The following is a 24,181-nucleotide window of genomic DNA, read 5'->3' as shown; positions in this document are numbered from 1 at the left end:
GGTCCGGCTCGAGCTGATGCCAAGAGGGTGATATGACTGGGATAAAAACTGTTTGGCCAGGACAGACCATGTATGGCATCAGCAACAATAGTCTAGGTGCCAAACCTTTGGTCAATATTTTTGCATTGGTATTGATGAGGGACAGTGGCCTGTAGGATGTTCAGCTTCAGAACTGTGAACAGAATGGACTCCTACAGTGTTTGGGGTGCACGTCCAGACCAGGTCTCCTCATACACTTGTAATAAATGGGGGCAAGAAGGTTAATATGCACTTTATAACACTCACTAGGGAGTTGATCTGCACCCAGTGCTTTGCATGGTGGTAGGCCAGTTATTATCTCATGAATTTCCTCAAGTGTTAGCAAGACATTCAGGAACTGACACTTGGCTTCATTCAGCCAGATCAGAGCAAAGCTGTCCCTCTAAGATTTGTAAACATAGAATACAATTTAATGAGCAAATAGATTAGAAACTGACAAAAATCAGATATAGGCAACCCTAGATATAATTTTTAGAAGTTTTCAATAATTCTAGTGCTAAAAAGTGATAAGGGCCATCCATGGGTGACTGGTTGAGCTAGACTCAGTAAAAATAAAACGTTAAGGCTCACTGCCATGGATCACAGGTCAGATACAGCGACCAGGTTTATCTCTGTGGAAACTTCACCTTTGGAATTAGTTGTTTTTCAGGAGAAAACCCCTCAGCAAGGAGGACGTCAGCAAGTTGAACTGCAGATTGGATCTGATGAGGGGGTCATAGACAGCAACTGGCTGAAGCATGGGTACTTAGTGGGCGCCTCATCTCCTGTGGAAAGATTGAGGATCTCAACTTCGAAATCTGGAAAACTCTGAGTGGGTGAAGTCCAAAATCAGGACCCAGGGAAGTATGTCATCGTCGGCATGCCTTCTGCATTGCTTCCGTGAAATGCTCTATGTTTGGTCTTAGAAAATTCAGGATCCTTACATTATGGGAAACCTGCAAGTTAAGCCCAACTGGCAGTGTGACAATGGCAACTGCAGCTCAGTGGCAGTCCGATGGTAGCCTGATAGCCTTGGGTTCTTTTGGACAAAAGTTCAGAAACATTTTCTAAGTGCCCAGTCTTACAGTTTTTGGGGGGGACGAGTATACTCTAACAGAAGTCAAAGGTCCAGGACCTTTTTGGCACCATTTAGAGGTTAGGACACAATCTCCCAGAAATCACCAGCATGATCCAGGGCAAATCCAGTTGCAACTGGTCAGCTGGGCTCAGAAAAAATGTGGACTTCTTGAAGCTTTTGCATTCTTGTACCTCAACAGGAGTTTAGCCAACCAGCCCTTGGAGTCCACTTTTCTGTCCTGAGTACAAGTGGAAAGCTGGTCCAGCCTTTCCATTTTTTCTTAATAATCCTGGCCCCTGATATACCTCCATTAAAAAATAGTTGCCCAGAGATTTACATTTTTGATTTGTGTTTTTGGATCAGTAGAGAAGTAAGTTAGCTTGGGTAGACATTGCTGATCCAGGACAATTTTTTTTAAATAGTTGGATGTGGTGCAGTGATGATGTAATATTTCAGGAACCATGAGACCTACATACTTCGTTTCGGTGTCAAAACATAGTTTTTGGGGGTCAAGAAGTCTTATAGAGACAGAAAACCCTGCCGTCATTTTCCAAAATGGCACCTGTAATGGAGGAAGAAGAGACATACATAGAAATGAAACAAATAATACTGTTTTTTAATCATTTTATCTATACACCAAACAATGTTTATGATCTGAATATGAAAAAAATAATGTTTACCACTCTTGTTTTAGACACATTTTTATAGTTCGCTTTATTTGTTTCAGAAATTACTCATGGTACATTTGCAGAATGAATCTGAGAAGAGCATATCGACAGAGACATCTTTTTGTAGCACAGGTTTTGCAAGTACATGCACGTGTAAGTTGTGTGGGTAGAGGCTTTAGAAATTTCATAGGTTTTAGCACTCCATCAATATCTTTCCAACAAAATTCACACGGATCTCTCTCTACCGGTGAGTGATCCAAAACATTTACACATCTTCTGATCAAGTAGAATGCTCCGTTAATGTGTCCTCACAAAAAATAAGACGTCAGTAGAAGGTCACTTAGCAGGACTGATCTCTTGAACTCACTGTACCGAAGATCGTTAAATGTATGACAGTCAGAACTCATTTTCCGCACATGCACAAGGTATTTTTATAACACTTTAAAGTCACATTCTTCTTCTGTCTCTGCAAATCCTTTTAGAAACTTCACAGGTTCATCAGTTAAAGCTTCAAGCTTTGTTCCAATTTTGCTCATAGTGTCACCACCCTTGAACAGTGAGCATCTCAGGGTCGTTTCTTGTACAGACTATGAAGCAGGACTAAGGCACTCCTTACAACATTGGCGGTATTGGCCGCCTACCGCTACGGCGACGGCCGCCAACATTCCGCCGCCGTGGCTACCAGCCGTCTTCGCGTATCATGACAGCCAATGGGATTCTGCCAGAATGCTGGCGGAACACCGCTGACAGTCATGGCGGCAGACGGCGGTAAGGCGGCGCTGCTGACAGCAGCACCGCCACGCCAGCAAAACACCGCTAACCATATCATGAGCAATGATACAGCCTGGCGGTGTTTTGCTGGCGGACGCTGCTGCTGGCAGCAGTGCCAGTGCCGCAGACCGTCTCCAGCCGGAGGACCCCCTGCAAGCAGGTAAGTTGGGTTCTCTGACTGGAGAGGGTGGTGGGGGTGTTGTGTATGGGGGTGTGTGTATGTTTTGGAATGCGTGCATGCAGTTGTGAGTTGCTTTGGATGCATGCGTGAATGAGTGATTGTGAGTGTTATGAATGCATGTGTGTGAGAAAGTATGTTGGTGTGTGTTTTTGTTTGTGGGTATGTATATGTGCATGCGTGGGTGGTGGTGGGTATGTGTGTGTGTATATGGGTGCGTGTGCGGCTGTATACATGTGCGGGGGGGCAGGAGAGGGAGGGGAGGGTGGGGGAGTACTCTGGGGTGGAGGAGGGGGATGGGGGAGACCCCTATCAGTACCAGGGAAGTGATTCCCTGGCACTGATAGTGCCTACTGCTATGGTTTTCATGGCGGTAAGTTTGGCACGAAAACCATGGTGGTAGGCCGGATCATAATCCCGAAGGTGGGATTGTGGTGGCCACCGGGCTGGAGACCGAAGTCTCCAGCCAAGCTGCCGATACCCTGGTGGTCAGTGTGTTAAAGTGGCGGTCTTGAATGGCAGTTATCGCCGTGGTCGTGATCCCATTTTTTTTACCACCGGCCTGTGGGCGGTTTAAACGCCACTTTAACACCGACCACCAGGGTTGTAATGAGGGCCTAAGTTTCTTCTCTTGCCTTCCATAACATATGCATAACTCTGAGAATCCTTGACTTATGAACATTGCAACAAATCTAAGTAGTACAACATTAACATCTATGTCATTTGACAGTACAATGACTCAATTGGAACCATTTTAACAGCCTTCACAACATTGGGAACAAAACGTAGGTCAGCTTCCTCCAATTTGCTGTTCACTTCTTGAACAATATGGCCTTTGAATATATCTCTGCAGGCAGCAATTCCTTATTGACAATCATTCTACTTGCAATAATTGGCACTGGCATTTTGGCAACTTCAGGAGTCAAATCAGCTGAGAACTCCAAAAGTGGCTCACTCTTTTTGTTAGACTGACAAAAACTAATTCTGTCATTGTACATTCTCACCAGAAAAATCTGAATTTCATTTAATGGATCAAAATGTAGGCATGCTCTGTCAAAGCAGTTTCATCAATGATGTCTAATCTCACTGAGTGTGAACCCATAGCCAGCACTCAACAGTGGCTTTGAAACTTGATTTGCTTTTTCAAAAAGTACAAACTTAACTGAAGGCTGGTGGTTATGTTGCTGCTGGGAGCAGCTGGGAGCATATTTTCTAATGTATGCACACATGCAGTTTGAGTGGACATACAAATCCACTGCAAATACATTCACCTCGCTCTTTGGATCTGCTACTGAAAACTTCTTCTTGGAAGAACCTAGCTGCAGACAAAAACATGTTTTCTCTTTGAGACTCACATACACTGTACTTTGTTATTTCATCCCTCTGAGTAGCTCTTGTTCTTGCTAAACCACAGATAACACATTAAAGGTTCTCTGCTTTCTGATAGATTGTAGGAGGTGGATGAGGGGCAGCCATCAATCTTCTAAGTGGATGGGCATTGAGTTTTGTTGTGGTCGCTTTCTCAGAAGACTCGGATACTTATTGTGATTCACTGGTTTCTGCTATTTTTTGACAATTTTTTTCCAGGCTTTTTTCCTCTGTATATGACTTGTAGCATTTGTTGTTACAATGATAAAATATTTGATCCTCTTCACCCATCAGTTTCAATCTTTTGTGAACTTCATCTGGCCGTATTTCTGCAGCATCTCAAACTCTCTCCTGTCCAGCCACAGTTGAGGTTAACTTTTCTTTCAGATTAATTTGGCAGATGACACATTTTTCTTTGTTGAAGGAGTCCTCAGATATTGTAGTTAGAAACACTCTGTCAAGAAGGTAAATATCATCTGATACCACCTGTTTTGCTCATGTTTACGAAGTTGAAAAATTGAAAACCTGAAACAAAAACAATATTATAGTAAATTACCAGTATGATGGCTAAAACACATCATCGTATAGCTGCCATTTTGGAAAATGGCAGAAGGGTTGCTTTGAGGAGTAATTTAAGTCTAAATAAGACTACTTGACCACCAAAACCTATGTTTTGACACCGAAATGAAGTATATTAATCTCATGGCTCCTGAAATATTACATCATCACTACAACATTTCTGCCTTTTTAAAAATGTTGTCCTGAAAGTATCAGCCCAGATTACCAAAATCTACCCAAGCTAAATTACTTCTCTATTGATAAAAAAAACACAAATCAAAAATGACAATCTCTTGTTAACAATTATTTTATGGAGGTATATCAAAGGCCAGGAATGTAATAGGCCAACCGCAGGTGGAGGTTTTTTCTCTCTTCCACAGGTCCAGAGGTGTTCAGAAGAAGGTATCCAGGGATGTCAGTTTTATGCTTGTACTAGCTTGTGGGGGCGAAAGACTCCCTGGCTAATATGGAAAAAGTTCCCAGGGGCAAACCTACCCATTTTGATATCACTTCCTGGGCATTTGTCCCTAAACAATTCCCCGGTACACTGTTCTGCAAAACTCCAACATGGCAGAACCTTTCTTTCCCTGGGCAGAGCTGTGGGCAAAACCCTGAGGCGTGTCTTGAGAAATGAGAAACTCAGGCACGTATTTATGGGAAAATGATGGAGTACGACGCTGTGCCAAAATTGGCAGTGCCACTCTCCGTCATTTTCACAATGCAGGGATGTGCCATATTTAAGTGAATACGGCACACCCCTGTGTTGTCCCTTGCACTAGAGCTTAATTTAGCTTCCAGCACCAATGCAGGCATCCTTGCACCATCATGCAAGCATGTCTGCGTTGAGGGGTATGATTGTTTATGTGTCCCTTTCCACACATAAACAATCTCTAATGGCGCTTTCGGACTTCTGTGTGTACTGCAGAATGCGTCATTTTCAAATGATTGTTTATGTGCAGGGAGGAACACCTTCCTGCACATAAACAATAATTTCTGGCATTTTACTCTGCCCGCCTAGAAAAAGCAAAAACGAGGAGGAATAAAAGTATTCCTCCTTGTTGTGCCTTGCTAATTCCACCCCTGGGGGTGGCGTTAGAGTTTGGTGCTACCTCAGGTTTACGAAATCGTGTAAACCTGAAGCAGCGTCATAATGCAATGGGTGTTGCTGTGACATGCCCACAGCAACACCCATTGCACATCCGTCAGAGGGGCCCATATTTACAAGGAGGTGTAACAACACAAAAAGTGGCATTACACCTCCTTGTAATTATGGAGCTGAGGTTAGCGCCACTGGAGAGTCACGTAAAGTGACGCTCGAATGGCACTCGTGGCTCATATATATGCCCCCTCAGTCAGCAAACCAGCTCTGAAACAGGACTCCTCCCTCCCCACTGGGATTAGTGCTGCTCTGGCTACTTGGACAATGGTAGGGACAGGGCTAGGTGTGAATTCTATCTGCCTGTGACAAGGGATGTCACTTTGAAGCATGTGCAGTTGGTGGGCATGTCCTCCTGGCCATCTTGTCAGCGGGAGGTCACACCTCTTCCCAGCCCTTTTGTTCCCTTATCTGAGAGTCTTTCAAACCTCCTTACAGGGGGGCAGTGGCCTGTTAGTTGACACTTGGGGAGCATCTCTGAAATAGCTGCTGCAGGCTGTATCCAGAAAAATGCCAACTTTCAAAAATAAATTCCAAAATAGCAATTTAAAATCCAACTTAACTATTTGATTGGATCATTGTTCTAGCTAGTCCCAAACTAAAGGTATGAATTATAAGGTGTTATAATGTAAGTCAATGCTTTTCCATGGGAGGCCCAGCCTTGCCACAGTGAAATTTCTGATGGAAGGCTCTTTGGGCCAATATTAGCCCCTTACACACCCTTAAACTGTACTCTTTCTGATGACAGATGTGATGGCCTTTTGGAAGTTTTAATAGAAGCCCAGCTGCAGAATTCTGTACCAGCTGGAGTTCTCTGAGTTGATATGCTGGTACGCCCGAGTAAAGATAGCTTGCATAGTTAAGCCGAGAACTGATGAGGGCATGCATTATGATCTTCTGGAACTGCATTTGTAATAAGTACAGACATTTCTTTAGAGACTTTAATAGTCTGAAGCAGATGCCCACCATACTATCCACCTGTGGGCCAAAAGAAGTTCTGTTGTCAAACTTAACCCCTAGAGTTCATGCTTTGGTGATATGGGTCAACAATCACCATTCCAGATGAGGAGAGGTGTGCTGAATAGCAGTATTTCTGTCTTGCTTGTGTTACATTGTAGATTACTAGGACGCATCCACTGGAGCACAACCGTAAGGCAGGCCTCAAATCTACTCAATGCATTTGATATGTTTCTGTCCAAAGTAAGGAGGATCCAAGTGTCATCTGGCAAATGTACTTATTTACTTTAATTTTAGAACAGCACACTGAGTTGAACTGAAGGGACATGGCAGTGTTAATTTATTGTCTTACATGAGGATTGGCAGACTAAGAGGGTAGGTTTAGAAACACTTTGCTTTGGGTTTGCAATGCAAATGATCAAAAAATTATTTTTTTCTAATTTACTTTCCAGAGGAAAACTTGTTTTGCTCTGGAAAGTAACCTAAAAGTAACCCAAAGCTGCATGCAGCACTGCTTTGCATTACTGAGCACCCAGGGGGCTTTACATGGGTGGTACATGGGTATTCCCAAGCAACCACCCATGCTTTTTGACCCAAAACTCTATCTTCAAACAATAGTAAACAGTGTTTTGAGCAAAAAATAATGCCATTAGAAAGGAGGTCTTAAAAGGAGAATTTTTTGTATTTCTTCTTTATTTTCTGACTTTACATGAATGCTCCACTCTACAGCGCCCATACTAAGTAGGAAACGTTGTCAATTATGTCTAAGCATAATATTTTGTACTGTAAGGGTACCTTCAAGTACAACATCTATGCTAGACTCACACACACCCTTGCACTATGACACAAAGGTATGTGTGTGGTGCTTGGCAGCAAAATTCTGCACTGGCGCTAGGAGAGGAAAGTGCCATATCTCAGTAGATATGCCACTCTCTCCCTGTCATGAAATGCAGTACAGCATTTTTGGCTACTCCATTGCATTGCAGGACGGTTTTGTAAATCTGAGTCAAAGAATAATCCATTAGTCCATTGAGTGTTTTTCAAACAATGTAGTTTGGACCAATCATAAAGCTCAGTGGTGAAGATAAGAAGCTTTACTTTTTCATTTGTTTACAATAGGTATAAGACAGTTGAGAGCTTTGCATTATATATTTTATGTAGCAACAGAGATCAGGAAAAGGTTTAGACTTGCTCCCTCTGCCAAGACAGAAGATGTGGAGCAGAACTTTACATTTGTTTTTCTAGACTACTCTCCTAGACTAAAGCATTGTTGAGGCGCAAGTATACAGTAGCCATTGATCATTATCCAGGAGTGGCTTCGGCCTGAGAATGTGTCCTTGTCTTCTACCAATCAGATGCATTTGAATGATTTCCAGACCACTTTTTTGAAGGCTGCATAACTAGTTGGAATGTCCCAGAGCAGGGACATCCCAAGCTTGCAAGTGATTCCTGAAGGAAACTTCTGGGTGACAATGTATTTCTGTGCTGCATGCAAGTGGTTTGAAGTGTTAGGAAACACTTTCCTGATCTTGTGCCAGCAAACTATGCGTCATATTTATACCCCATTAGCGCCGAACTTGCATCATTTGTTTACGCAAATTCAGCACAAAACTAACTCCTTTTTTATATTTTGACGTTAGACACGTCTAATGTCAAAATATTGGAGTTTGCACCATTTTTTAGATGTGTGAACCTCCCTTGCATCAATGAGATGCAAGGTAGGTGTTCCCATCTAAAAAATGGTGCTAACCTCATAGCCCCATATTTATCCCCCCAGGCTAAAATGACACACAGGTGGAAGGAGGGGCTAAGTAATGGTGCAAAGCTTAAACACCTTGAAATGGTTCAACAGGTGCCCTCCGCAAGCACCAGGAAGACCCCCACCCCCACCAGAGGGACACCGTAGGATGGCGGATGCTATCCCAGGTAAGTAGGGTAGGTATAGGTAAGTATTCTCCTATTTGAGGCCCCCTGCATGGCACAGGGTGCAATGGCCCTGCCCAGAAGACAGTGGTCCCCTGTCCTGACCATTGGGGTGGTGGGCATGACTCCTGTCTTTTCTAAGACAGGAGTCAAGTGGTATGGAGGATTTTGCATCAGCAAATGACACTAGGCTGGTTAGAGTCATTGTGTTGCTTGTAACCAGCCTAATGTCATTTTTTGGTGCAAAACCCTCTTCTCCCATTTCGCCACCCACACCCAGATAACATCATTTTATTTTTTTACGGTAGCCCACCCTTTGCACTGGCTTGCATCATTCCATAAATATGGCTCCTTGCTGGTGCTCAGGGAAGGCAAGCTGGTGCTAAACTTTTTGATGAAAAACTATGTTAGTGCAGTTTTGAATCAAAAGTATAAATATGTCCCTATAAATGCTCTGTGCCTTGCCAATAGCTGCTTGGTTAGGTCAAACTCCAGCTGGATCTGTGCTGCCGAGGAGTAATTTGTTAAACATGATTCTGTAGGCCTTGACTAGAGTGATGTCCAGAGTTTTAGAATCCCTGCTTTTCATGGCCTTGCTTCCATGAGTGATTGTTGGTAAAATTTTAGATTGAGCTACCTGGAGGAATTGTAGCTGTGTCGGGCTTGTCTGTTTAGATTTTAGGTTGCTCAACTTCACTGCCAAAGCCATCCCTTTCCTCCTAATCGCTTCTCAATGTTTAGCGAATTGGCCTCTGTTATCAATAATTCATAACTAGGTATTTGTAATATACTGCAGTCTGGATTTCTGTGTTCCTCAGATGCCAGATTAGGTTTTTTTTCCTGCCCCAGTTGATGGGCATTTTTTTGCATTTTTGAGGTTTTTCCAAAGGTGCACCAAAGGCAAGCCCATCTGCGCCCGGCAGCACCTGCCAGCACCCATAATGCTCCAGAAGCCCCGGCCATTTCAAGGCAGACTTTTGCCAAGAGAAGCTCTGCTTGGTTTGAATGTCCCAGGTGGGCGATTTGATTGTAGTTTGTTAGATCTGGAAAGAGTGCCAAATCATTTCCGCTGTAAAGCACTTAGGTTTACCACATCTCCCAACAACTCTGTCACTCTGACCGAGGCGGTCAAATTGCACAAGCAATCTGAGTACCCAGGGCTAAAGACTCTTTCAGTGAGTTGTTTTTAATCAATGTTTGCTCACTTGTTAAACAGAAGCTAGAATTTTTTGAGCTCCTAGATTCTTATGATCTCAAATTAATAGTTTTAACCGAAACTTGGTTAAATGAATGATCTAACTCAGATATCAATCTGTAATGCAGGCAGGCTACTCCATTATCAGGCATAATAGACAAGGTAAGCATTGTGGAGGTCTTGCAATAGCGTCTCCTCATTCGTTGAAGCTATCATATGAACCTTTTACTGTTTCTAATTGTGAGGCTCTCACTTTTAGTTGTAAGATCTCAGATAACTACACTTTTCATGTTTTTTTAATTTATAGACCTCCGGGACCCAAGGCCTCATTCTTAGAGGATATTGGTAACCATATTGATATTAGTATACAATATTTGAATTTTACTACACTAGGTCATTTCAACTATCATCTCGGATGTTTTACATTATAAAGAGGCTGTCTCATTAACTGAACCCTAAGTTGTTTTGAACTGTCACAGAGAGTAAAGTCTGCTACACACAAGATTGGTCATATCCTTGATGGGTTTTTTTCAAATGATTCTAATCTAAGCTATGAGGATACTCTACCCCTGATTAGGTCAGACCACAGTGCAGTTCATTTTTACTTATATGCTCCCTCTAGGTCTCAAGAGACTACTACACCGGTACAAAGTAAAATCATCTGTTTCTGGAACAAGTTAGATGAAAATGACTTGGTAGGAAATCTGGATTGGACTGAACCTGAACTTGGCATGTTGTGGCTTCTATCATGAATGGCTGAGTGAGGATATCTAAAAATGAGTACCACATAAAATAATTAAGTCTCATAGGAAACAACCATGTGCTCCTTGGTTCTCCCCAGCACTTACAGCTATGAAACAAAAATGTCACAGATTGGAAAGAGCGTGGAGATGTGATTACAGCAAAGTAAGTAGAGAAAATGATATAAGAGCCATTGGTGGACATAAAAAATGGGTTTTGAATGCAAAGTCTAAATTTTATAAGGATAAAATAGAACTGGCCTCAAATTCCCTTTATTAAGTACTTACATTAGTTTAACCTCTTTTATCTCCTACTCTTCCTTCTAGTTACCCTATTAATCAGGATTTTTGTGACAGATTAGCTGATTTATGTAGAAATAAAATAGAAAGGTCTATAAACAATGGGGCATATTTATACTCTGTTTGCACCAAATTAGTGTAATTTTTTTTAACTCTAATTCGGTGCAAAACTAACTCCATATTTATACTTTGGTGCTAGACCCCTCTAGCACCAAATTTATGGAGTTAAAGTCATTTTTTGAAAGTGGAGACCTACTTTGCCTTAATGAGATGCAAGGTATGCGTTCCCGTGCAAAAAATGACTCTATGGCCTTAACGCCATATTTAGGGGCATATTTATACTCTGCAGCATATTTATACTCTGTTTGCACCGAATTAGTGTCATTTTTTTTTAACTCTAATTCGGTGCAAAACTAACTCCATATTTATACTTTGGTGCTAGACTCATCTAGCACCAAGGCCCTGATTTAAACTTTTTTTGCACCTCATCAACGTCATTTTATGACGCAAAAGTGGCGCAAACTTACAAAATATTGGCCCTTATTTATACTTTTTGCTGCAAAACTGCACTAACTCAGTTTTGCAGCAAAAAGTTTAGCACCGGCTTGCACCATTTCTGTGCACCAGCCGGGCACCATATTTATGGAATGGTGCAAGCCGGTGCAAAGGGTAGGCTAGAGTTTAAAAAAATGACTTTAGTCAGGTGGGGCTGGCAGTTTAGCACCAAAAAATGGCTTTAGGCAGGTTAGAGTAAAAAAAAAATGACTCAACCAGATTAGCGTCATTTTATGGTGCAAAACCTACCATGCCACATGACTCCTGCCTTAGAAAAGGCAGGAGTCATGCCCACCACTCCTGTGGCCAGCACAGAGGACAGGGGTCCCCTGGATATGGCCATTGCACCATGTGCCATGCATGGGGGCCCATTTCAGGGCCCCCTATGGCACTTTCAAAAATAAAATGCACTTACCTGTACTTACCTGGGATGGGGACCCCCATCATCGCAGTCCCTCTAGTGTGGGTGGGGTGCCCCTAGGGCCTAGGGAGGGCACCTCTGGGCTTATTCCATGGTGTTCCACCATGGAAATAGGGCCACAGGTCCCCTAACACCTGCCCTGACCCTGGTCTTAAAAAATGGGGCAAAGCAAGCTTTGCCCCATTTTTTGACCCCTCCTCCCTCCCTTGCACCATTTTTACATGGAAGTATAAATATGGTGTTAAGGCCATAGAGTCATTTTTTTGCACGGGAACGCCTACCTTGCATCTCATTAAGGCAAGGTAGGTTTCCACTTCCAAAAAATGACTTTAACTCCATAAATTTGGTGCTAGACGGGTCTAGCACCAAAGTATAAATATGGAGTTAGTTTTGCACTGAATTAGAGTTTTAAAAAAAATACGCTAATTCAGTGCAAACAGAGTATAAACATGCCCCTTAGCGTAAAATAATGATGCTAATCTGGTCAGAATCATTTATTTTGACTCAAAACTGCCTAACGTCATTTTATTTTAAGCTAGCCTACCCTTTGCACCGGCTTGCACCATTCCATAAATATGGTGCCCAGCTGGTGCTAAAAAATGGTGCAAGCCGGTGCAAAACTTTTCGGGGCAAAACTGCCTTAGTGCAGTTTTGCACCAAAAAGTATAAATAAGGCCCAATGTGTCTCTTCTTGATCTGCTGTCACTATCAGTCAAGAGCCTTTGACTTCGGAGTTCAAGAAAACTGACTTCTTGTATTTTCCACAGTTGAGTATTGACCAAACGATCAAGCTTATTGACAAGGTAAAGTCGGGAGCACCATTTGATCCTTGTCAACCTAAGATCAGGCAATCTGCCGCTATCGGCATTGCTCCAGTCTTAACGACTCTTTTGAATGTCACTATTGTGACTGGGTTCTTTCCCACTGTTTGGAAAGCAGTCTCAATTTTACCATTATTAAAAAAATCTTCTTTGGGTCCTAATGAGGAAAAACAATTTTGCCCCATATCTCGATTCCCATATCCAGCTAAACTACTTGAAAAACACCTAAATGTTTCTCTATCTAGATACTTAGCAGATAACAACCTGTTGGAGACAGCACAATATGGTTTTAGATCTGGTTCAACACCAAGACAGTCTTGATTGCTGTTGTGAAAGAGATTAGAACTAGTAAAGATAATGGAGGCAGAGCAGTGTGGTCCTGTTGGACCTTTCTGCCACATTTGACACAGTTAGCCATAGTGTCTTGTTGGATCGTCTTACTGAGCTTGGCATCAAGGGTATTGTGCATAAACTTATCTCCTCTTTCTTAAGTGATAGAGTGCAGTCAGTGACTCTTGGAGAATTCCACTCAAAACCTTTTTCTCTGCCTTGCCGGGTCACCCAGGGGTCATCTTCAGCCCTACGTTGTTTAACATTTACATCGCACTGTAAGCAAAGCTAAGCTATTCCTACTGTTTTGCTTCGTTAGCATATGCAGATGACACTCAGATCATGATATCAAATCTAGGCAATGTGGAAGAAGTTGCAGCCAGCTTTAATAATTGTATGAGTGTAATTGTTCATTGAATGACCACCAACTTTCTGAAAACAAAATTAGATAAATGGAAGCCCTTATTTTTTGGGAAAGAATCCACCATTTGCTGAATCCTCTTGGTGGTCTCAAGTACTGGGAACTCCCCCAGAGCCTGTCTCCAAGGTAAGAAACTTGAGGGTCATTTTTGATGCTGACATACTTTACTGAACAAGTTAACAAACTTAAATCATCCTGCTTTTTATTGCTTAGGTCCTTAAACAAAAGTGTTGCCTTTTCTACCCTTCCAGCTCCAAAAAACAGTAGTTATTGTTCTGGTATTTTCCAGAATAGACTACTGTAATGTCCTTTACATGAGCATTCAACAATCAGCTCTAAAAAAAACTTCAGATGCTGCAAAATGCAGCTGCCCATCTCCTAGAGAAAGTCCCGAAATACAGCTCGGTGACTTATGTTCCAAGCGATTTGCCTTGGCTTCCAGTTAGGAAACGCTTAGCAGTTAAGGCTCTTCTTCTAGCCCACAAAGACTTATAAAGTACCAAATTCAACTGTCTGGCTAGGAAATTCAGATGGTACCAACCAATCAGAAAATTGAAATCAGGTGCATTATTTTATGTACAAGTTCCAAGATAAACAAAGCTTCCTGGGGTGGGCACAGCTTTGTTTACACCACTTGTCAGCTGCGGAACAAAATGCCTTTTGATCTCAGAAATCAACCAGAAACAGTTGAAATCATGGCTTTTTTCTTCTTATCTCTAAGGTGTTCTGCCTCTCAGTGTTTTTTTCACTATGTTGTAGTTCTCAGTGCCAAGACACCCTCTGGTAATCGCGTGATTTATAAAACTTGTTCATTCATTCATTCATTCATTCTTCCAGGACGTTCTCTGATGTGTATGCCTGCATTGCATTGAGAAGGTGTTGCAGGCCCACTTTTGTGTGGCTGACCAAGACCACATCATCCTCATATGAAATGCTGGATAGTGCCATGCCCCGAGCCTGGGGGCATGCAAAAAGTAGGAGTTGAGTGACGGCATCTGATCCATCATGTAAAGGGTGTATAGTGTGGGGGCGAGCACACAACCCGTTTGAGCCTTTTGGCGGCAGAAATTTGCCTGTAGATCTGGTGTCTGTGTAGAGTCGGATTAGCATGCCCAACGGAAGCTGTCAGATGTTCCAGTAGGCCAGTTTCCTCTAGAGCCTAGTCCGGTCTATATTGCCGAATACTTCCTTGAAATCTATGAAGCAGAGATGGAGGGGCTACTTAGAGGCCCTTGCCATGTCTATGAGCATTACCATTGCCAGGATGTTGTTTGTTGTGCATGTGGACTTGGAGAATCCAGTTTGGTTGAATGGGATGACTGCAGTTGCTGAACCCCAGGCTTGAAGTTCATCTAGGAGAGTACCTGCAAAGTATTTTGCCTCATTGTCGATCAGAGCGATGAGGCGATAGGTTTTTGTTGAGGACTTGTCTCTACTTTTGTGTATTGGAGAGATGAATGATCCTTTCCAGGAGAACTGGAGATTAAGAGAGAGTCCAGGGCCCTACCCAGTAATCCAGATCTTGCTTTAAAAGGGACGGTGGGATACCATTAGGTTCCAGGGCCCCTCTCTCTTGCCTATAAAGATTTGGCACTTGATTATGGGTATATAAGATGACCTGGGATCAAGCTGGTAATTGACGATTGTTGCGGGGGTACCGCTACATTGAAGATCTATGATTTGGGTACTTTATGTCGGCTGATGTGAGAAGCCATGCCCCTATGAGATGGAAGCATTATTTTCTTAACCGTGCCCCAGAAGCGAGAACTGTTTTTAGATTTGATAGCAATGAATAGTTTTACCCAGATCTTATCTTCTCGAGTTCTGCTGATACTCCTTAATAATGTTTTAAGTGTGCTTTTTTGTTGGCCGAATAGTGGTTGGTGATAGGAATCCCCTTGATTGTGTCTCACCGATCCCAACATGTTGTTTATTGCCCTTTTGAGCTTATTCAGTTGTTTTCACTGGGAGAAGGGAATCCGTCCTGATTCCCCAGTAGTTTGGTGCAATCTTATTTTGGCTGACGTGGAAAAAGAATTTGTTATATCAGTGTTCAAGCTTTCCCATCTGTTGATGAATCTGCTTGTGGGTATTCTTATGTTTGTATTACATTGTTTGCCAATTGAAGCACAACCTCTGTGATTGCTAGTGTAGTTTCAATTCTCTTAAAATAGATCTAATAGCTGGAGTGTGGTTTCAGCCGAGCATTTCAATGTGGGCGAGCTGCAAAAAGAAGCATTTCTTGTGGTCAGTGATCGCTGTCCCCTCTGTCCCCTTGACGGAATGTGGAAACTTGATGGAACATTGATAGGGAGACAAACATGTTGTCTATTGTTAAACAGGTAGACACAGAATAGAGGGAGGGCACCGATGGGGATGCCTCATGAAATATACTGCTAAGCACCCTAAAATTGATATGCTCCAAGTCATCCAGTAGGTGCCAGGCTGTTTTACTCACTCTGCCATGAGTGTTTCTGCTTTGATCAGGGATGTTTCAATGTGAGGACTGACCCAAGACTTCATCGTCCTCCTAGGATCCTACAAGGTATAGATTCAGATCCCCAGTAAGAATAAGGTTGGGAGTGTCCAGCTTACTTATATGTGCCTCGAGGTGCTCAGAATCTTGTTTGTTGCATTTCGCGTGGCTGTAGGCATTGAGGCTTATTACCTCTTCCTTGTTTCACTTAAAAATGAGTCTGGTCTTGACTGTGATAATTGTTGTTGAAGTGGAGAGGACTTCCTGTGCTGCAGTTGTACCGGTTGATGATACGTAAGTCGCCAGCCTGTCTGATAGGTGGCTGTATTGAGACTGCTTGACTGCAGCATGAAGGAGCAAATAAAGCCCTGTAATTGGGGCGGTTCAGTCAGACAGGTTTGCTGGAGCAGAATTATGTCAAATGATTTATTGTAGAGCAGTTACTTTGCTTGCCAGGCCACTGATGTTCCATGAGCATAAACAGAGGTTGGATTTGTTCTGCATGAATGGTCCACATAGGTGCAGATGTTGTCACTGGTTTGGCATTTTGAGCTGGGATAACTTCAGGCAGTGTGGATGTTGTGGCTGGCTTCCGATGTTTGGTGTCTGAATGTTGGTAGGAGTGGATGACTCCGGGCATTTCTCCTTGTGATCTGATGCTCTTAAGCCAGGGGCGCCATCTCTAGTGGTGGACTCTCTCTTGAGTTCATCTAGGACATTGTTGAGCACATAGGAGAGAGTTAAAAGTTTGTCCACAATCAGACCGCAGCTGGAGATGAGTTTTACCTCCGACTTTACCCATTTATTCTTAAGGGGAGGTCTCCCAGGTTCTCATCAATACCTTCAACATAGAGTATCAAAGTGCTGAGTAAGGCCAGTTGTATGTCCATTTCGTTGGACTGGTACCAAAGGTTCTCCACAGACCTTTGCATGATATTTAGCAAGGACTTCCATAAATTATCCGTCTATGTCCCAGCCATGCTGCCTGAATTTGCCCTTCTCCTTATGTCTGATTCTGGCTTTGCTTTGTGGTCTTGGGCAGCAGCAGAGGAGAGGGGCCCTGTGATGAATTCAAATGAATTTGAAGCCACCATTTCTGCCCACTCCCGGGTTGCCAAATATGAGAGGACACCATGCTCATCCACCTGATGGTCTTGTTCCTCTGGATCTGCTTGGGGTCCTGGTTATTCTTGGTGTTTGTGTGGTTGTGGTGATGAGTTTAATATGCCCAAAGGCTCATCTTTGCTCCAGCTCAGTGTATTCGACTGAGTCTAACATAGCTAGGGGGGCTGGTGGTTGCGCTTGTGCTCCTTCTTTCGTTAAATCCATCTTTTCATGTTTTGCCCTACACAAGCCAGAAGGGGGAGGCCCCCTTGTCTTTCCTGATCTCATGGGGGTTAGGCTAGTTCTCCTGTTGTACTTCTGCCTTCTGTCTTGAGAAGCTAAGTTTTTTTTACTCCTTTATTGTTACTTTTCTTTGCTTCTATTATGCTTCCTTGTGCTAGCTGGTTTAGTGGCTTGCTTGTAATTTGTGTGCTTGCCTTTGCCCCTTGCTTTGGCTTTTGCCGTTTAAGATGATTTCAAGAAAAGCAAGCTGGCTTTGGTTTGATTTGGTTTGCTGCTGAGATGTCACCATAGAGCTGCAGGGGGTTGAGATTACTGCCTCTATGGTACCTGCTTCTTGTTACCTATTGGTGCTGGTATGATTGTCTTCAGACCCCAGACATTTCAGCACTGCCTCACCCTTCCTGTGAGTTCCTGGGATGCCTTGATGCCTTATTGAGATGTGAAGGAGGCACGAGCATGCCCGTCTTTATGCTGGCCTTTGAGTGCTAGCGGAGTGACCAGGTTAAGGTGAGAGCAGCAATTGGCAGTGATTAGAAGGGGAGGAGAGGAGGAAGGAGGCAGCTAAGGATCAGCAGGCTGCACCAAGACCTGGCTAGGCCACCTCCACTGCCACAGCAAAACTCCCTGGTAGGAGCCTCCCCTACTGGAGCACCACTAGTTTACCTCCGGTCAATACAAGCCCAGTAGGCAGGCAGGCAGACAGAGAAGGAGCTCCATCTGCAGGTCACAAGTTTGTGGGTTACTTCCGCCAGTGGACAGAATGCAGCAGAACTTCAGCGGTGCGGCAAAGGTCTGTGGTGCTGAATCGAATCTCTATACACCTGCGCCCTCTGCACAGGTGACTCGGTCCAAGCCAATGCAGTTGGGGGCTTTCGCGACTTCAATGTCTGGCCCTCCTGTGCACCAGAACACCAGACCTTCCAGCTCCCATGCCCCAGGTGGGCAGAAAGGAGAGCCCTTGAGGGAACTGTGAGGGCTTACTGTAGGGCTGTAGAGCTGAAGGGCTGGCTGAAGCACCTCAGGGCATGGGCAGCAGGCTTTGGGGGAGTGGGTTGGAGGAGCCTGAAGCAGCTTGCAGCATTGGTAAGGCTGCAGCATTAGCTAGACTGATTAAAGCCGCAGTGCTGCCTTCTCCTGTAAGGGGCCCTTCAGGAGGGCACGAGCGCACACACTGGCTTGACCGCCACCAACTGTAATGCCCCCCCTGCGAGCCCCTGGCCCCAATGAGAGACCTCCGGCCTTGGAAAACAGTGAAGCTGCGGACGCGACACTCGGACGTTGTACTAGGTCGCACTCAGCTGGTTCACCGCTCTCAGCCTTAATCCTCACCGCGGCCACCTCTCTCTCATACCACACGGACATAGTTGATGCCAGCACATTCTAGGAGGAGTGGGAGCGGGAGTGGGACAGTTGCCTGGAGTTAAATGAGAAATATTATTTAGGACTGAGGTAATTGGGCCTCTTTGTAGATTGGCATTGCTGTTCTAATGAGTATCACATCCTGTGAATCTGCTTCTGTGTTATCATCTGCAAAAGGCTTCTTAAGATGCATTGTTTGGATCTGTTATCTAGAGCACACCCTCCCTTTAGTAACCAAAGCTACTTTTTAAGATGATATGAAGCTAAAAAAAATGCCCTAAAAGTTTCTTGATTCTGGGAGAAAAGACACTCCTGATATCTCCAACACCCCCCGTTCCTCAGAGACACTTATGGGCACCATGTAACTCACCAGGTTTCTCTCAGATTTCCTGCTTTAAGTCTCCTGATTTCTCCTACAACTCCTAGTTCCTTGGTGAGGCTGATAGGCACCAGGCTACTCACCAGATTTCTCTCAATGTTCCTGTTTCAAGTGATCAGCAAGACTTTCTTCAGAGCACTGAGCACTTCTGCCTTTTTACCCACTCCAGCAGCAGTAGCAGGATGTCAGTCATTTGATACTTGGATGGGAGTTCTAAACTCTAGTAGCAGCAGATGTCAGGAGACCTTCAGTCTTCTTTCCTCTTTCCTTAGCAGTCAGATAGAGGCTGTGTTCTACTTCCTGATGTTCTGAGTTGGTGGTGGTGAGGATCAATTGCTATGCTGTGAGCTAGAAAGTGTTGAATTCTCTAGACTCAATATGGGTAAATTTCTCACCTGAGTCAAACGTCCTATTACAGCATGTCCTTTCTCGTTCGACTGTCAATGGTTCCAGAGTGCCTTCTTCAAGATAACCTTCTTCACTCTGCTGAATCCTGGTATTCTCTTTCAGAAACCCCCCTATTGAAATAAGGAATATTGTGGAATAAACTGCATTTCAAAAATCTCTGTGTTACCTTGAAATGTTTATTTCAACTTGTTTGTGGCCTTTCTTGCAGAAACATCTCCCTTCTCGGGGCAGAAACATGTTTTTCTCATTTTGTGAGCACAGACAAATGTCTAACTGGGCTCTGTGAATTAATATATTCAATTCTGGGACCCTTATTTGTGATCTCTGCTTCAAAGTACGAAGGGGCATATTTACAAAAAAGTGGCACATCATAGATGATGCACCACTTTTCTTTCACGCCCCCTACCGTCACGTAATGACACCATGGTTTTGCCAATTTTGAAATAACATGCACAATGGACAGTTGTTAGTACACATTGTCAAAATGTTTGACGCTATTGTGGCGCTTTGCTACACTAGTGCCAAAAATGTTGATGCTAGTGCAGCAAAGCACAGGAAGGCCCATTGAATATAATGGGTGCATCATTCTAACGCCTGCTCTGAGCAGGCATTACAAATGACAGAAAAAAATTGCGCAGTGAAATGTTGGAAATTTCACTGCACCATTTTTTCTGGCCTCCCTGCGCTGGAATGCCCCCTTTGCGTACATTATACCTGACACAGGCATAATGTGGTGCAAGGGTGTTACAAAGTGCTGCAATGTAAACATTGCATCACTTTGTAAATTTGGCGCTGGAGACAAATCCATCTTAACATCAAAAACATAGTGCTATGGCGGCGCCAGGTGGCACAAGGGGCTTGTAAATATGCCCGAAGAGTTGTGGCAGTCTTTTTTTGTTGCCACCATTTGCTGTACCTTTCCAGATAATTCACCCTTGCTTTCTTGTTCCCAGAGGCAGCTACACTGTTTTCACGGAGGGCTAGTGCTCACAACAATTCTGTGATATTTATTATAGTTCCTGTAGTGAGACTACCAGAAAACTGTTTTTATCCCTTTTTGTTCTAAGACCCCGCAAAGTTCACTTCACTTGCTTTATCACTACATGGTAGACTTTTCATCCTTGGCGTGGTCTCCATTAACATTTTGCCTCTGTTCCCCAGGTTGTTGATGTGTGCTGGACTCTGATTTTGCTGTTTTTTGTTACTCTGGGCACTTTACCACTGCTAACCAGTGCTAAAGTGCAAGTGCTCCTTTACAAAATGTGTATGTAATTGACTTATCCATGATTGGCATATTTGATTTATTAGTAAGTCCCTAGTACAGTGCACTAGAGGTGCCTAGGGCCTTTAAATCAAATGCTACTAGTGGGCCTACAGCACTGGTTGTGCCACCCACATAAGCAGCTCTGTAATCAAGTCTCAGACCTGCCACTGCAGTGTCTGTGTGTGCAGTTGTAACTGTTAATTCGACCTGGCAAGTATACCCTCTTGCCAGGCCTAAACTTTCCCTTTACTTACATGTCAGACACCCCTAAGGTAGGCCCTAGGTAGCCCCAAGGGCAGGGTACAGTGTATGGTTAAGGTAGGACAAATAGTAATGCGTTTTATATGTCCTGACAGTGAAATATTGCTGAATTCGTTTTTCACTGTTGCAAGGCCTGTCCCTCTCATAGGTTAACATGGGGGCTACCTTTAAATCTGATTAAAGTGTAGATTCCCTTTGGGAGTGGATGGACATGTGGAGTTTGGGGTCTCCAAGCTCACAATTTAAAGTTACGTATTTGAGTAAAGTTGATTTTAAGATTGTGTGTTTGAAAATTCCACTTTTAGAAAGTGAGCATTTTCTTGCTTATACCATTTCTGTGACTCTGCCTGTTTGTGGATTCCCTGTCTGAGTCAGTTTGACAGTTGGGCTGGTTGCACCTCACACTAGACAGTGACACAAAGGGAGCTGGGGTGTAGCCTGCATATCCTGATGAGCCAGCTGTGCTAGGAGGGAGGGGAGGAGTGGTCACTCACACCTGAAAGGGCTGTGCCTGCCCTCACACAATGCAGTCTCCAACCTCCTGGTGAGTGTCTGGGGTCTGGCCTGGGCAAGGCAGGATTTCACATTCAAATGAGACTTTACTTTGAAGTAGACCTACTTCAAAGGATAAATTGGGTATAAGAAGGGCACCCAAAACCACAGACTTTAGAAACTCTTCTGGAAACAAGAGGAAGCTCTGCCTGGAAAAGAGCTGAAGAGCTGAGGAAGAAGAGCTGCCCTGCCTGTGACTGTGCTTTGTGGAGGTATCCTGCAGTTGCTGCTTCTGCCAGAGTAAAAGTGCAAAACTGGACTTTGTTTGCCTTCCATCTTGAGAAGAAATCTCCAAGGGCTTGATTTGGAGCTTGCCTCCTGTTGTTAGAAGTCTCAGGGACAGCAAAGACTTCTCTCTGCCAGCACTTGGAGTCCCTGGAGAGACTCCTACTCTGCCCTGTGGTGCCCATCCAGTTTCTGGGACCCTGAAAGGAGAAGCTGGCAGCCTAAAGACAAGGAAATCCACGCACAGAGCGCCGTGCGGGGAAAAGATCGATGTGATTCCGATCTGAAGCTGAAGAAACAACGTGCCGCCGGCTTCCCAGCTGAGAAATGACACTCGCAGGGAATGCGACCAAAGAATCGACGCACGGAGCAGGCGAAGCGACACGCAGCATCGTTGACGGAGGCTGGGAGATTACAACCTGCGCTGTGGGGTTTTCGGATAATCGTGCGGCTGGATTTCCGACTCAAGTACCGTTGTGTGTGGAAAAACAACACAAGGCCTGCCCGGACCCGAGAGTGTTGACCGGATCGATGCATCGCTCTCCTGCGGAGAGAAGAAACGATGCGACCCGGGGACAGGAAAAAAAACGCACGGTGCCACTCGTGAGTGGAATCAACGCATCGCAAGCCCTTTTTGACATGCACTCGCCCATGCGGGGTTATTTTTGACGCGCCCAAGGTACTTTTTCACGCTGACAGCGTCAGTGTGTGTTTAAAACTACTTAAAGACTCTTTTTGCATTTTTATTGATGACTTGTGTATTGTTGATTTTTGTCGTTTTGGTCTTGTTTTGTTTAGATAAATATTTCCTATTTTCCTAAACCTGTGTTGTGTCATTTTGCAGTGTTTTCATTAAGTTACTCTGTGTGTGTGTGTGTTGGTACAAATGCTTTACCCCTAGCACTCTGAAGTTTAGCCTACTGCTCTGCCAAGCTACCAAGGGGGTAAGCAGGGGTTAGCTGAAGGTGATCCTCTTTTACCCTGACTAGAGTGAGGGTCCTTGCTTGAACAGGGGGTAATCTGACTGTCAACCAAAGACCCCATTTCTAACACTACATATATCAGCAATCTTCTTTCGCCAGGAAATGTCATTCTTTAATATTAAATGAAAAGGAAGCTATAAAAAGTGACTTTCATTCACAAACAGGCCTGTTCATGGAAATGTATTTGTCCTACACAGTGGCAAGCAGTTTTTGCAAAGGTCACTATGGTGCATACTGTTCTTTAACATTCAGTATGGCCCTCTTTTATATATTAAGCACCCAGAAGTATGCGCTTAAATGGCACACTTTCAGTTGAGAGCTAATGTATAAAAGTAAAATTTTCTGTATAGCAAAATACTTCTCCATCTCATTGTCACAGTAGAGGTTTTAAATCTGCAGTCCAATTGTTTCCGGTGATATATACTATAAACATACTTTTGGATGGGGTAAACACCGCTGATGTATTTCCCCTGCCAACACATGGCATTACTGGAAAGTTAAATATGACACGGGGTTTAATCGAGTTCACGGTACAGGATGTAGCAAAGAGCATGCAGTGATGCACAGAATGGCAATGTCAAAGTGAAGAAAGTCAATTAAAGACGAAATATTTTAAAAGTTCAAATTTATTTCTGAGACACCATGTCCCCCTCGTCCAAGTCAGACCCCCTCGATAAAGGGGTTTTCCTCGAAATGTTATACGGTAATTGATTCATTTCTCTGATGTGATGGATTCAAAACATGAATAAGGAGAGTCAGTTGAATAGTTCTTGAAAGACTTTGAGCCACGGCTATGTGATATTTAAGCTGTGCACAAAGCGTCGTATGTTATGGTTTGATTTGTGTTTACTCTGAAAAAATAATTGGCACAAATGACTGGGCTACTTACTACACAGACGGTGGTGCAAAAAGCATGGTGCAAAAGACTTGTGAAGGTGACGTGGGACATAAGTATTCGGTCAAAGTAATTTGGGAACATGGTCGTAGCCAAATAAGTTTATACACATTACTTTAGTCCGGGCTTAGCACATAGGATCCGGTTTACAGGAACTGGGAGTGAGACTTTGGGTCATGAATATCTGCGAAGGTCATGGGGCAGTCCACTTTGACACATGGCTTGGAGCAAGTTTCTTAGGAAATAGGACGCTGTGGGGTTGAAAAGAGGATTTTTAGCAAAAACAAAATGTGGTATATCTTTTTGAGAAAGGTTTTTGGGCTTTGAGGAAAGACATGGAAAATAAAAGGGTAAAACAAAGGGCACACAGACTAAGATTGTTAAAAACAGGACTTTAAGCAATTAACTTGTGATGCATGCACACACCTCAGAACACAGGTCTATAAGAATAGCAGGGAGCCTGCAAGCAATATTAATGACACAACCATAAGAATCATGGGAAGCATGTGATATTTTTAATGTTCAACACGTCACAGTTGTTTCGAGGCAGGTCAATATACCTGAATATATATGT

Source organism: Pleurodeles waltl, chromosome 5, assembly GCF_031143425.1.
Source record: "Pleurodeles waltl isolate 20211129_DDA chromosome 5, aPleWal1.hap1.20221129, whole genome shotgun sequence".
NCBI lineage: Eukaryota > Metazoa > Chordata > Amphibia > Caudata > Salamandridae > Pleurodeles > Pleurodeles waltl.
Note: the sequence above shows the minus strand (reverse complement) of the source record.